At 44.9% G+C, this 13,226-nt stretch overlaps 1 long non-coding RNA gene across 3 annotated transcripts; it reads right to left on the bottom strand.

The window, feature by feature from the left end:
• Positions 1 to 2,252: 2,252 nt before the first annotated feature.
• Positions 2,253 to 12,979, bottom strand: LOC112227633. Of its 3 annotated transcripts, XR_002949897.1 has the most exons (5): positions 12,803 to 12,979; positions 4,920 to 5,181; positions 4,189 to 4,317; positions 3,210 to 3,329; positions 2,253 to 2,475 (listed from the first exon to the last, which is right to left on the bottom strand). It is a non-coding gene; the product is annotated as an uncharacterized LOC112227633 (long non-coding RNA). The 3 variants fall into 3 exon arrangements; XR_006080264.1 differs by lacking the exons at positions 4,920 to 5,181; positions 12,803 to 12,979 and having other exon boundaries at positions 4,189 to 4,904; XR_002949898.2 differs by lacking the exons at positions 4,920 to 5,181; positions 12,803 to 12,979 and having other exon boundaries at positions 2,253 to 2,469; positions 4,189 to 4,904.
• Between the last annotated feature and the right edge of the window lie 247 nt (positions 12,980 to 13,226).

Below are 13,226 nucleotides of genomic sequence, written 5' to 3'. Positions count from 1 at the left end.
TTGTCGTATCGTTGTTGCTCAGGTCCTATTGCATGAAGATAGAGGGTAAACAAGGAGTTGGTCTGTGCATGCCCACTGTCACCAAGTATGACTCCACTATGTTGTCCTTCTTCGAGCTGGGCATACAAAGAGGAGTTTTGGAAAATCATTGAGTCATGAGTTACACCTTTCTAATGTGCAACAATGTTGGAGATCTGCAAATAACCCGTTTTTTTACGATTCCTGCACACCTCAGCATCTGCTGTAGAGGGACACTTGATGTGAATATGACATCCCTCTATACAGCCAATGACTCCAGGGAAGTATCTATATTCATGGAAGTGTACCTTGAAGTTGGTTTTGGCAGGAAGCATCAGGGAACTTGATGTATTTGTCTTTCAGTTCACATATAGCACTGCAGACATTGTGGACTATTCTGCATACAGTCAGTTCACTAACAACAATATTATTCCCTTGTTTCACGATGGAAGGTTCCAGATGCAAACAACCCTCAAGGTGATCAGCACTTGGGATGGGCCTAGGGCTGTGGCGGTCAGGAAACTTTGATTGTCAACTGCCGATCTCACTGTAATTGACCGTTAATTAACAAACACATTTAACATCTCTTCTGGATCCAACACATAGCCTTACAAGCCACTAACACAGACCTTTGGAACATTTACAGGTTTAAAAGTCTAATAAAGCCATGTAATATAGCCTACAACATCACAATTAAAGCCATTATTTATTTTAGACAGGTTTAAAGGAACATGATATGAAGAAAATGTAGTAGAATAGCATTCTCTGAGTTGTCCATAAGTTAGTCTCTGATCTGGCTATGCCATGTGGCTGTGCCTACATTATGGCTACATGTTAATTTAGCAGAAAAGATTTGCTTAGAATTCTGTGGCATTATTTCATATTATTTTATAGTATGAAGAATAAAATGAACCTAGCTGAATAAAATAGAAGGGATATTTTCTCCAAATAAGTTGAGGGAGTGCTCACATGCAGCTATTCTGTGTTGAGTGGTTAACAAAGACACAGGTACTCCTGTATGCTTCAGTTGAAGGTATTCATGTAACTTTAGTTATGATACAAATGTCAGGCTATATGTTTTGATTTTTAATACATTCTAAGGATGCATGATGCGACTCTAATGATGATTTGAAAAAAGTCACATGAAAGGCATGAGCTCTGATTTTTATTTTGGCAGGTTGTACACACTTCATCAGTCTCTCATTCACAATTTGACAAGCACATGATAATGCCTCGAATTTCCCGGCTGGATCCCCTTATTGTGGCCGTAATGCCCCCTAAAAAAAAAGCCAGGACTTTTGCGGCCAGTGGGCGTTGTGCCCTTGGGGTGGAAATCATATTTTATAATTCCCTTTGACGCATCTCTACTCACATGGCTCTCCGTCACGTGAGCAGATCATTCTCGCAGGCTACAAGTGAAGACAGACATATCGGGGATGCAATCGGTCGAGTCCTTATCAAATTACGAGATGCATATTGAAGATATTGAAAGAACTGTCCACATTAACTTTTAGTCAGATAACAAGATACGTGAGGCCTAATGAACAGCAAAAGCACTAGTCTATGTCAGTCTACTATCCCCCATGGTATAAAAGTTGACATATTCTATTTTATTCCCACAACTGTCTGGGACAGTTGTGGGGTGCGATAGATCCCAAATTAATACAACCACTAGCATCAAAAAACTGTTTTAAGCAATGTGCCTGACGCAACAGATGAGAACATTTAGCTGAAAATGTTGATAAACTATTAGGCTATTTTAAGCACAGCAACGCACACACGGCAGTAGGCTACAAGCACAAATGTTCAAATGATCAGCTCAACCCTACTCATCGGCCAGAGTGTCCGGTGTGCGTTCTGAACGCTTTGAGAAGGACACGTTTTTAATTTAAGAATGGACAATCTGACAGCACAGTTGCAGTCACCAACGCTCTGGATAACATAACAGCCTAACCAGCTCTGCTAGGGAGAGTAATGTTCAGTGAGCTGTTCTCTCATTTGTGTCTGGAAGTAGCTAGCAAGTTAGCTTGGGTGCTTGACTTCTGTTGTTAGTACAGACTGCTCGGATCAACCCTTAAAGAGATGGGTGGGGCTGAAGCCTAAGAGGGTGTGAACAATGATGAATGGGTGTAGACAAAGAAGGGCTCTCCAATAGTAGCACCAGAAGACTCAAATGCCATTTTCTCAAAAGTTAGTTAGCAAGTTTATCAACTTTCAAAGCAAAATTACTTTCCCATTGTTCCTCAAATGTAGTGTATGGTTTACCATTTTGTAGCTCTGAGTCTCTACTTTTATCCAATGTAAGTTTTCAAATTTTTCTGCTGGTCGGTCACATATATCATTCACAAGTGATAGGCTAATAGTGTCTCCAATCAGACTATTCTTGATTTAATAGTCTGAGGAACAGTTTTTGTGATAGGTCATGATGTCAGCCAGTGTCTCCATCCAGACCTGCAGCTTCCATCCCCGGAAAAAAAAACATAAACACCAATCAACATCAATCATCAATGATGGACCCCTCTCCCTCTAAGACACAAGCAGACAATAGCACCCATTTACCACCAGAGGGCAGCAGATACCCCTCCCACTGCCAGGCTAGACTAAATACGGTTTTACAGGAGAGTCCTGAAGAAGCCTGGCAGTGGCACAGCAAGCTAGTTAAAGATGACAGAACAGCTTGGAGCGATGCGATGCTCAGGGCGTGTATTAACCTGCTACTGCAGGAGGGTCTTGGCTTGACAAGAGTACAGTCCCTACAGAGAAACCGGCCCTCTGAATGAACAGGATACTCATGACAAATGACTCTACATGTCACAATCGGTGTGTGAGTGTGTCGTGTGACCTCACAGCGCGCACACACACACAAACACGTAGCAGAGGGAGGAAGGAGAGTGCGAGGGGAGAGGGCGAAAGGTGACCCCACAGCGCGCACACACACACACAGACAGACACAGACAGAGAGAGAGAGCAGCATTATCGTGGATGTTGCAGAATGACAGAATGGCTTCTACATCAGCAATGCTTGCTCTTTTGGTTTTTAGGCTGGGTATCTATAACTGATGATGTTAAAAGGGCTTTATAAAATACAGTGGATTGATGTCAAATATACAATAACATGTGAACCATGAAGAATCAGGAATGGAGGCATAAGAGACCAGAGTAATGATGTGTCTGTGTCTGTTTGTCTTCACCTTGTGTCTGCTACCTGTGTCGGTGGATCAGTAAATATTCATATAGATGTTCCTATTGAGGGGTGTTGTGATGTACCAGCTCCATCCTCTCCAGGCTGGTGTCGTTCCAGACCAATGTCTCTGAGCAGGACCAAGGGAGGGAGGGAGGGAGGGAGGAGGGAGGAGGGAGGAAGGAAGGAGATAAGGAGGAAGGGAGGGAGGGAGGAGGGAGGGAGGGAGGGAGGGAGGGAGGGAGGGAGGGAGGGAGGGAGGGAGGGAGGGAGGGAGGGAGGGAGGGAGGGAGGGAGGGAGGGAGGGAGGGAGGGAGGGAGAAAGAAGAGCGGGAGAGAAATAACATTTTAGTTCATTTATAATGTTGCCTGGAAAACCTTAGAGAGAGAGAGAGAGAGCTGGAGCAACTTCACACCATCTGATGTGGGTAGAGACACTTCAGTGGCATCCTTTATAGCTACTGAATATCACGCTCGAACATACTGCAGAGAGAGAGAGAGAGAGAGAGCTGGAGCAACTTCACACCATCTGATGTGGGTAGAGACACTTCAGTGGCATCCTTTATTGCTACCGAATATCACGATAGCGCATACCACACTGTATAAGAGGATGAGAGATAGACAGAGACAGAGAGGACACCATCAGATACTGCTGATGAGATCACAGGCAAGCGGTAAAAATGATATGAGAACACTGAGAAAAAAAATAGTTCCAAAAGGGTTCTTTGGCTGTCCTCATAGGAGAGAGAACCCTTTTCGGTTCCGGGTAGAAATCTTTTGGGTTCCATGTAGAACCTTCTGTGGAAAGGGTTCTACATGGAACTCAAAAGGAGTCTACTTGGAAACAAAAATTGTTCTTTAAAGGGTTCTCCTATGGGGACAGTCAAAGAACCCTTTTAGACTCTATATGGAACCTTTTTTTCTGAGTGTAAGTTAGAAATGAGTAATTTTACGAATAACACTGACAAACCACACCAACAGATACAGACCGTTTCGAGGCATCATCTCCATCTTGTCTGTCCACTCTGGGTCTCTGGACGGTGCACTCCACCACAGAGGGCCGAGGAGAGCACTCCTCCTCCTCCACACACCTCCTGGGAGTAGGACAGAGACGAGTTCTGGGACATTGGGTCCATGGGGAAGAGGAAGAGATGAAGGGATGAAGGAGAGAAAGCAAAAGAGAGAGAATTATCATCATTAGTTCCCTAGAATGTGCCTTTGTTGCACAATAAATTGGTCAGAGACACCAGAGTTGAACACCTCTACTCTTGAAATACGAGTCATGGAGTCTATAGGACAGGATTAGGTCTGACTGAGCAAAGAGACTTGGACTAAATTTAGGACCTGGTGCCGTGAAGTTAAATATGGATCCTGAAAATAACAATCAAGATAGTTCTTAATAAGTGAGACGTTGTAATTGGTTATAATAAGTTATAATTGGTACGTCAACTGCGTATCATATACTGAACTTATCAATAGTAATTCAATATGCTGAGGAAGTTGCATGACTAATATACAAATGAAACTAATATCAGTGTGATCAAGCTTAGGCGTTGTCTTTCAAACAAAATAGAAAATCCATACAATGCTATGCAAATCCGGTATGTAAAATCTTTGCCAAGCAGCAAACATTAAGTCAACATAGGTGTAATACCTATGAGGTCATCTCAGCCTTGAACAATGACATTCTTATCTCTTTTATACTTCCTGATGACATTACCATTCAATAATAATCCAGATGTAAGCCAAGCTTGGTTTGCTGAGAAGTAGCTGGGGTCTCTGTGGTAGTAGTCTCTTCCTCAGCCTCACACACAGCTGGTGTAGATGGGCTACTGCCTGCAGTCACAGGTAGCCTGCCTCACTCTCACCTGGACTCAGCCTCAGGAGTGGTAGTAGTCTCTTCCTCAGCCTCACACACAGCTGCTGTAGACGGGCTACTGCCTGCAGTCACAGGTAGCCTGCCTCACTCTCGTCAGAAGGTTCTGGAACACAGGAGAAATCAGAGAATTAGAACCAGTACTATGGTCAAACTTCCATTTGGAAGGTTCAGTGTGGGAATGGTCAAGACAGTTAACTAGGTTTCAAAAGGAGTTGTATGAAGTTGCCACTTGAACAATGATCTAAGATCAGTTTTAGTGGTTTTCACCCTATTGGTTAGAGTCCGGTTTTAGGTATAAAGTTGATCCTGAAGGCATTCAGATGCTATCCTTCCATGACGTCATACCAGAGGACAGCAATGACAAATAGTCCGGTTTATAACCCTTAATGAAAGAGTGACAGTAGCCACTGCACATTTCCTGCTCAAGGCCCAGAAACAACTGGGTGATATAGGAGCTGTACATAAAACCACACACTAAATAAAAGGCCACTCGGAATTGAGTTATTATCTGTCGCTAGCTAATGATGTCACGGCTCTAAATCCCAGTGATTCAATCCATCTAATTGCTTCTATTGACCCTGTCGTGGGCCTTGGCCAGGGGTAGTAACTGATTGTTGGCTCTATGGTAGAAAGGACAGAAGAACGGAGCTTTCTTTTTAACTATATATGTGATTTTATACAGTAGTATAATACTGAGCCGCTGGACAAAGACTTCAAGCCGGGGAATTTAGCCTGGTGACGTCACCTAGGAGCTCACGTGATCAACACCTGGTTGCGGTTGTTGCATCTCCGAGAGCTGTATAAGCATAGCGGACACTGAAAAGGACAGATGCTCATCCCACTGACATAAATATAGTTCCACAAAAGAGAAAAATTGTGAAACGAGACAAAAAATGTCAACACTTTAGTGTCAACCACCTCTCATTGCATGACAGTATATACTGTATGTCTGTCTGCCAACCTTGGAAACACAGAAAACGTCAAGCATCGCACAGATTTACTCACTGTCAAATAGATGACGTCAGAATGTGGAGAATCAATGAAGTACAGTATACTGCATCTCAGACAAAACACATTGCTGATGAATCAATAAAAAGCTGAAATTGAAATAGATTAAAAATGCATGCAAAATTAGCATGAAATGACATATGGTCATCAACAAAACGTTGTTTGTGAATAAAGGTGTGGGCTCTATTTGTTTGTTGTCGTAGAACTGTAAGGCCCCCCGAAGTGACTCTTCTCATCAACTACATGCAATCAGTTCCTCTGTGTTATCTTAAGAATTCAGCATTCTCCATGTTGATTGGAGGTTAACTCTACAGCAATACTATTGGTCAACAACTCAGATTCTGAATCCAAACAACTCAGATGTTTCTAAAAGGGTGTTAGATTCACTGTTCCTATGTTCCTGACTTGCTGTGGTGAGATTCTCTCTCTCTCTCTCTCTCTCTCTCTCAAAGCCACTTGCTTTACAAAGTAATTAAATACACTTGTATTTAGAATTCTATTGCCAGACATTTCTTAATTGCTTATTACTGTAACTCAACTATGGTGTTCTTGTATATTTCCAATTATCTTTATGGAGTCAGAAGAACATTCTGATAGGCTAACTCTCGAGTGGTGCAGCAGTCTAAGGCACTGCATCTCAGTGGTAGAGGCATCACTACAGACCTTGGTTCGATTCCAGACTGTATCACAACCGGCCGTGATTGGGAGGCCCATAGGGCAGCACACAATTGGCCCAGTGTTGTCCGGGTTAGGGTTTGGCCGGGGTAGGCTGTCATTGTAAACAAGAATTTGTTCAATAACTGACTTGCCTAGTTCAATAAAAAAAAACGTTTTTTTTCATTTTTGCCTAAAATGACATACCCAAATCTAACTGCCTGTAGCTCAGGCCCTGAAGCAAGGATATGCATATTCTTGGTACCATTTGAAAGGAAACTCTTTGACGTTTGTGGAAATATGAAAGGAATGTAGGAGGATATACCACAATAGATCTGGTAGAAGAAAATACAAAGAAAAACTAAATTCTATCAGTCTTTGAAATACAACAGAAAGGTCCCACATCTAGCCATCATTATGGTTCTAATTCTGATGGTGTCCACAATATGGCATCCGTGTATGTGCAAAGTTACAGACGGATAACTTGAGGTATGAGCAAACTACATGACATTTAGTGTGAAGTCACCCAGGTACATTTTACATTCACATTACATTTGTCTGCAAGAATATGGTCAAAACGGCATACTCTGACTTTAAATGAGCTTTTCCAGTATTAGTAGCCATGTTATAAGTTCAACATTTGCAAAACACCCAGTCTTTTGTTTATTCCATGTGTAACTCTGTGTTGTTGTATGTGTCGAATTGCTATGCTTTATCTTGGCCAGGTTGCAGTTGTAAATGAGAACTTGTTCTCAACTAGCTTACCTGGTTAAATAAAGGTGAAATAAAAAAAATAAAAACCCAACAAGACTTGAAGACCGTTGAGAAGAATTGAAGAAAGTAATACATCCTGGCGATTCCTGTCTTAATAACCGAGTAACCAAGCCAACATGAGCACGCCTGGCATTGGAGCTCTCACTCCACCACCAAAAGCCCTTTTAAGGGCTATGCGTTGCTGTTCCGCTATGGTGGCGTCTGTACACCTACACAACATCTGTTAGGTGTTTTTGGGAGCTGAAAATGTTGGGTAGGGCATTAAGGATGCTCCAGTTTGCCTGGTCTGCACCATCCTTCCTTTGGAGGAGAGGCAGAGACGCTGGGCATTTTTTTGGTGAGAAGAACCCCATCGAAGACACGTTTTCTCTGATGGCCTCATATTATGAGGATGTATCTGATGATGATGCTGAAGAGGAAGACGAGGATGGGGAAATGAAATGTGGCCCTTTGGACCAGCTAATTCCATTGACCCAGGGACAGGTACCCCCCTTCCACTTCAGGATGGTGGGGAACTTCAACCTCGCCTATCCAAGACAATGAGGACTGCTCTGGGATCCTCTCTGCAGGTGGATATCTATGAGCTCATAGAAGGGGCCTTGCTATTCTGCTTCCGCCCCCTCTGGTGAACAATTAGTCCAGCCTTTGTGTTTGCTGCCCCTACGAGCCACCGGTGAAGAGGGAGGAACCGATCGCCCCCTCCATACCTGCCCTCAGCGGATCTCTAGAGGGCGAGTGGGACAAACCGATGTCAGCTGCGGCACCGGCAAAGGCTTTCTTCCTGTTTACCAGAGTGGTGGACCTCCAAGAGAAGATTAGGCAGGTGATTCCCAACTGGGATGAAACCTTGGTCACACATCAATATGGATGAAACCTTGTCTCGCATCTGGTCCCAGGTTTGTGTTCATGGTCATCTAACAAGAAGGCCATGCTACCATTTCAGAAGGACAGAGTCACAGCCCAGTTCGTCAAAAAGACTTTTGTCCTCAGACTGGAGCCAGTAATAGGGCAATCCTGACAGCCTCTCTCCAATCTGATGACAGGTAGGTAATGTCGCCATTACAGGAGAGGATGCAGATGTAGTGTCCGCCTCTGTGGTCATGCACCGACACCTATGGCTATCCTTCATCTCCATGAGGGAGAGTGACTAGAATAAGTAGGAGGCCCTCTTCGGCTCCACTATGCTGGAGACTAGAGACCATCTTGGGACGTTAGAGAAAGGGGAGACAGCAGCTGCTGAAACACCTGCCCGTGGTGAAATAGAACATTCCGCCGCATCCTTAGCCTCGTCCGTCAGCCCAGGCAAGTCGCAAATACGCAAAGCTCGTAGACAAGGAGGAGCGCGTAGCAACATTCCCTCCTGTCAAGGCTGCCCATCCAGTGACTAAAACTCCCACCACCGCTCTGCAGGGCCAGACAGCGCATGCAAATGATCAAGCAGAACCCCTCGTAACCGGAAGCGACCCTGCATCTGACATGACGCAGGAGAGCTGGCGAAGAATATTTTATTTTACGTTGCTCCCCACTCTCTTGTTGGAGAGGTGGTGGAGCATGTGTTGTCTGTTTGTCATAAGGACATGGTAACTTCTGATAAATTCCATCACAAACATTCACCCTATTTCTTGGTTAGAGGGAGCAGTTCGACACCGGGGGGAGGAGTTAGACACCAAGGGGAGCAGTTAGACACCAAGGGGAGCAGTTAGACACCAAGGGGAGCAGTTTGACACCAAGGGGAGCAGTTTGACACCAGGGGGAGGAGTTAGACATCTCTGAAAGCAGTTAGACACCACAACCATGTTTGATATCAGAAACACAGAAGAGAAATTCCACCTCTCAGGCGATTCCATCTGATGCGCATATTGACAACGAGCTCGGTAAGGTCCCTGTTAGAATTCATGTCATCGGCCCACACTGTAGTCCCATTGGGGCTATTGAACATGCGCAGGCTGCAATCATGGTTCGCTCAGCTGCGGCTGGACCCTGTGCGCCACTGTCTCCGGATGTTTTGTCGCTCCCATCGCTCTCGGGGTTGGACCTGGTCCATTGGCGAGACCTACAGTATATGCCCTGATGTGTGGCATTTCGGCGAGAAGAGTCTCCTCTCGTATTCAAGTCTACAAAGATGGTTCTCTGACTGGATGGGTAAGGAACGTGCCAGACTCGGGCAGTGGGGGATGTGTGGTCTCCATTGGAGAATCGCCACATCAATCTCCTATAGCAAAGAAAAGCAAAGCAAAGAGAAAGTGCTGCTGCTTTGACAGCATTTTCGCTCTTCGGTTTTGGTGTCTCAATGTATTGGTCTGGTCAGACAATTGAACTACAGCAGCATACATCAACCGTCAAGGGCGAGTCAGTTCTCCTGCTCTCCATCAGATATCAGGGAGCCGGTGGTTATAGGCACACAGGTGCCTTTGCTCATTGACAGCTGACCACATTCCAGGCTACCTCAATGAGGATCTCACGTCTCGGAGGAATGGCGCCTACACCCCAACATTGTTCTCCAGTTATGGGAACAATTCGGGAGATGTGGACCAGTTTGCTTCGTGGGCCAATGCGCACTTCCTCCTTTTATTCTCGCTCCTCGCGCAGGACAAATTCCCTTTGTGGACAGATGCTTTTGCCTACAGCCCATGACCGAAAGGCGTTCTGTATGCTTTCCCTCCATTTCCATCCATTCTCCCACTTCTGTCACAGACGAAAATCAGAGGGACTGTCAATCATTCTGATACCTCCCAATTGCCTGGGAGCTCCATGGCTTGCAGAGATGGTCCAGATGTTAGTTTTGCTACCTTAGCCAATTCCATATCATCAGGATGCCCTATTTGAGGCGGGAGACTCAATAGGTTAATGGCCTGTGCTGGACCGACCACTGACGGCTTGGTTCCTGAGAGGGAACAAGTTAGCGAGGAGCGGGTAATCGGCCGCTGTCATCGGCACGATACAGGGCACGCAGGCTAGTTCCACTTCCAAGACCTATGCAAGTAAATGGAACTTCTTTACACAATGGTGTGTTGGAGAGAATGCGGACCCTGTGTGTTGCCAGGTGGAGAGTAATTCTCTCATTCCCATGGTACCTATTTCGAGAAGCTACATTCATCAGCTACTGTTAAAGTAAAAGCCTCTGTGATTTCAGCTTGTCATGAGGGTTAAGGTACGGTGTCTGTTTTCAGCCATTCACTTGTTAAACAGTTCCTTTTGGGGACACGGAGACTAAGACCGGTGACCAGGACTACTGTTCTCCAATGGGATTTGGCATTGGTGCTCCAGGTGCTATGTGAGCCCCCCTTCGAGCCCTTGACGCAGATTTCACTCAAGATGCTGTATCTCAAGACAGCATTTTGTTACTTGCCTTGACCTCCGCTAACCGAGTCAGGGATTGTACGCTCTGTCCACTTCACCTGACTGCCGTGCCATTAATGGTGATTTGAGCAGAGCTGGGTTATGTCCTCATCCATCTTTTTTGTTTAAGATAATTAAGAGCTCACAGATCTTGGAATTGCAGGCTTTCTCTCCCGCTCCTCACAATGAGGAAGGAGAGAAACGGCTTCATAACCTATGTCCAGTGCGTTCTTTGGTAATGCTATGTGGAACGCACAGCGACAATTAGTTAAAAAGGCAAGTCACTTAAGAACAAATTGTTATTTACAATGACGGCCTACACCGGCCAAACCCTGACGACGCTGGGCCAATTGTGCACTGTCCTATGGGACTCCCAATCACGGCCAGTTGTGATACAGCTGGATTCAAACCAGAGTGTCTGTAGTCACTAGTCTAAGCACTGAGATGCAGTGCCTTAGACCGCTGAGTCACTCGGGAGCTGCTGAGCCAGGTCATCGCCCCAGTCATTTGTGTGCCACGTGGAATGGCAGCCTCTGTGGTGTGGGAGTGGAGGATATTTGTATGGTAGCGATGTGGTGTGGGAGTGGAGGATGTTTGTATGGTAGAGATGTGGTGTGGGAGTGGAGGATATTTGTATGGTAACGATGTGGTCGTAGCTTCCCCTTTTATCAGCTATTATTTATTGGATGTGTCCTCAAGCTGTTTCGCACAGTCTCTACTCAGTGTTGCTGTTGAGAGGATGTAAGCGCGGAGTGTGGGTTATGGGCTGTTAGAAATATGTATTTGATACATCCCTCTCCATGGAGGACAAACAGAGAGAGTGTTTTTCATGGTTATGGACTGCAGATACAATTTTACAGATTTTTTTCGGTCCCCCAGTTATTGACTGGTTGTGGAATATTGACCAGGGAACACAGTGATTGAGGCATTGTTTTTTACACACTGTTGACTCTAAGTCTTGGCCTGAGTTGGATCAGACCTTTTCATTATGCGGGAAGTGTTTGATTTGGCAGGGAGTACATTTTCTGGCTCGCAGAGCTACGCCCTATACCAATAAGAGCTAGCCCTCCTACGGGGCGAGCTCCACGAGTTAGAACAAAGGTTATTCACGTAACCATGGTTCTCTGAGTGGAGCGAAGCCCCATAGGACTATGAGCCCTGCCGACCTCAGTTGTCTTGCTGAAGATAATATTCGGGAGACAGATTGAGGGGTTGCACCCCATTATATAGGGGCTCCTGCACTGTAAAAAATATTGCGCCCCTTTTAATAAAAAAAGTGTAGGTAACTATTTGCATCAACCTTTTAACTAAATCCAACCAGGAGTATCATTTAAGTATAATATACGTCACATTTAGTGCATTAAAAACTCAAATAGATTAAGTGCAAACAACAGGATCTCAAAAATTCCTTTCATTTTATCAGGTTCAGAACAGTTTTTTTTTTTACCTGCTTAAGTCCTTCAAGTCCCAGAACTAATGTTATATGTTTGATACTGCTTACTGTAATCAGTTACAGAACTAATGTTATATGTTTGATACTGCTTACTGTAATCAGTTACAGAACTAATGTTATATGTTTGATACTGCTTACTGTAATCAGTTACAGAACTAATGTTATATGTTTGATACTGCTTACTGTAATCAGTTACAGAACTAATGTTATAAGTTTGATATACTTACTGTAATCAGTTACAGAACTAATGTTATATGATTGATACTGCTTACTGTAATCAGTTACAGAACTAATGTTATATGTTTGATACTGCTTACTGTAATCAGTTACAGAACTAATGTTATATGATTGATACTGCTTACTGTAATCAGTTACAGAACTAATGTTATATGATTGATACTGCTTACTGTAATCAGTTACAGAACTAATGTTATATGATTGATACTGCTTACTGTAATCAGTTACAGAACTAATGTTATATGTTTGATATGCTTACTGCCGTCGCAGGAGGTTCCGGACTGGGGACCGTCGCCGGAAGCTCTGGACTGTGAACCGTCACCAGAAGCTCTGGACTGTGAATGCGCACTGGACGCCCAGTGCGTAGAGCAGGTACGGGACGTACCGGACTGGGAAGGCGCACTGGAGGCCCGGGGCGTGGAGCCGGCACAGGTGGCACCGGACTGGTGACACGCACTTCAGGGTGAGTGCGAGGAGGAAGCACAGGACGTACCGGATTGGGAAGGCACACTTCAGGGAGAGTGCGAGGAGGAGACACAGGATGTACCGGACTGGAGAGGCGCACTGGAGGCCTGATGCGTGGGAACGGTACAGGTGGCACCGGACTGGTGACACGCTCTTCAGGGCGAGTGCGGGGAGCAGGCACAGGACGTACCGGACTGGGGACACGTACTTCAGGACGA

This window comes from Oncorhynchus tshawytscha, linkage group LG29 (assembly GCF_018296145.1).
Source record: "Oncorhynchus tshawytscha isolate Ot180627B linkage group LG29, Otsh_v2.0, whole genome shotgun sequence".
Classification (NCBI taxonomy): domain Eukaryota; kingdom Metazoa; phylum Chordata; class Actinopteri; order Salmoniformes; family Salmonidae; genus Oncorhynchus; species Oncorhynchus tshawytscha.
This window is presented reverse-complemented; position numbering and strand designations above follow the sequence as displayed.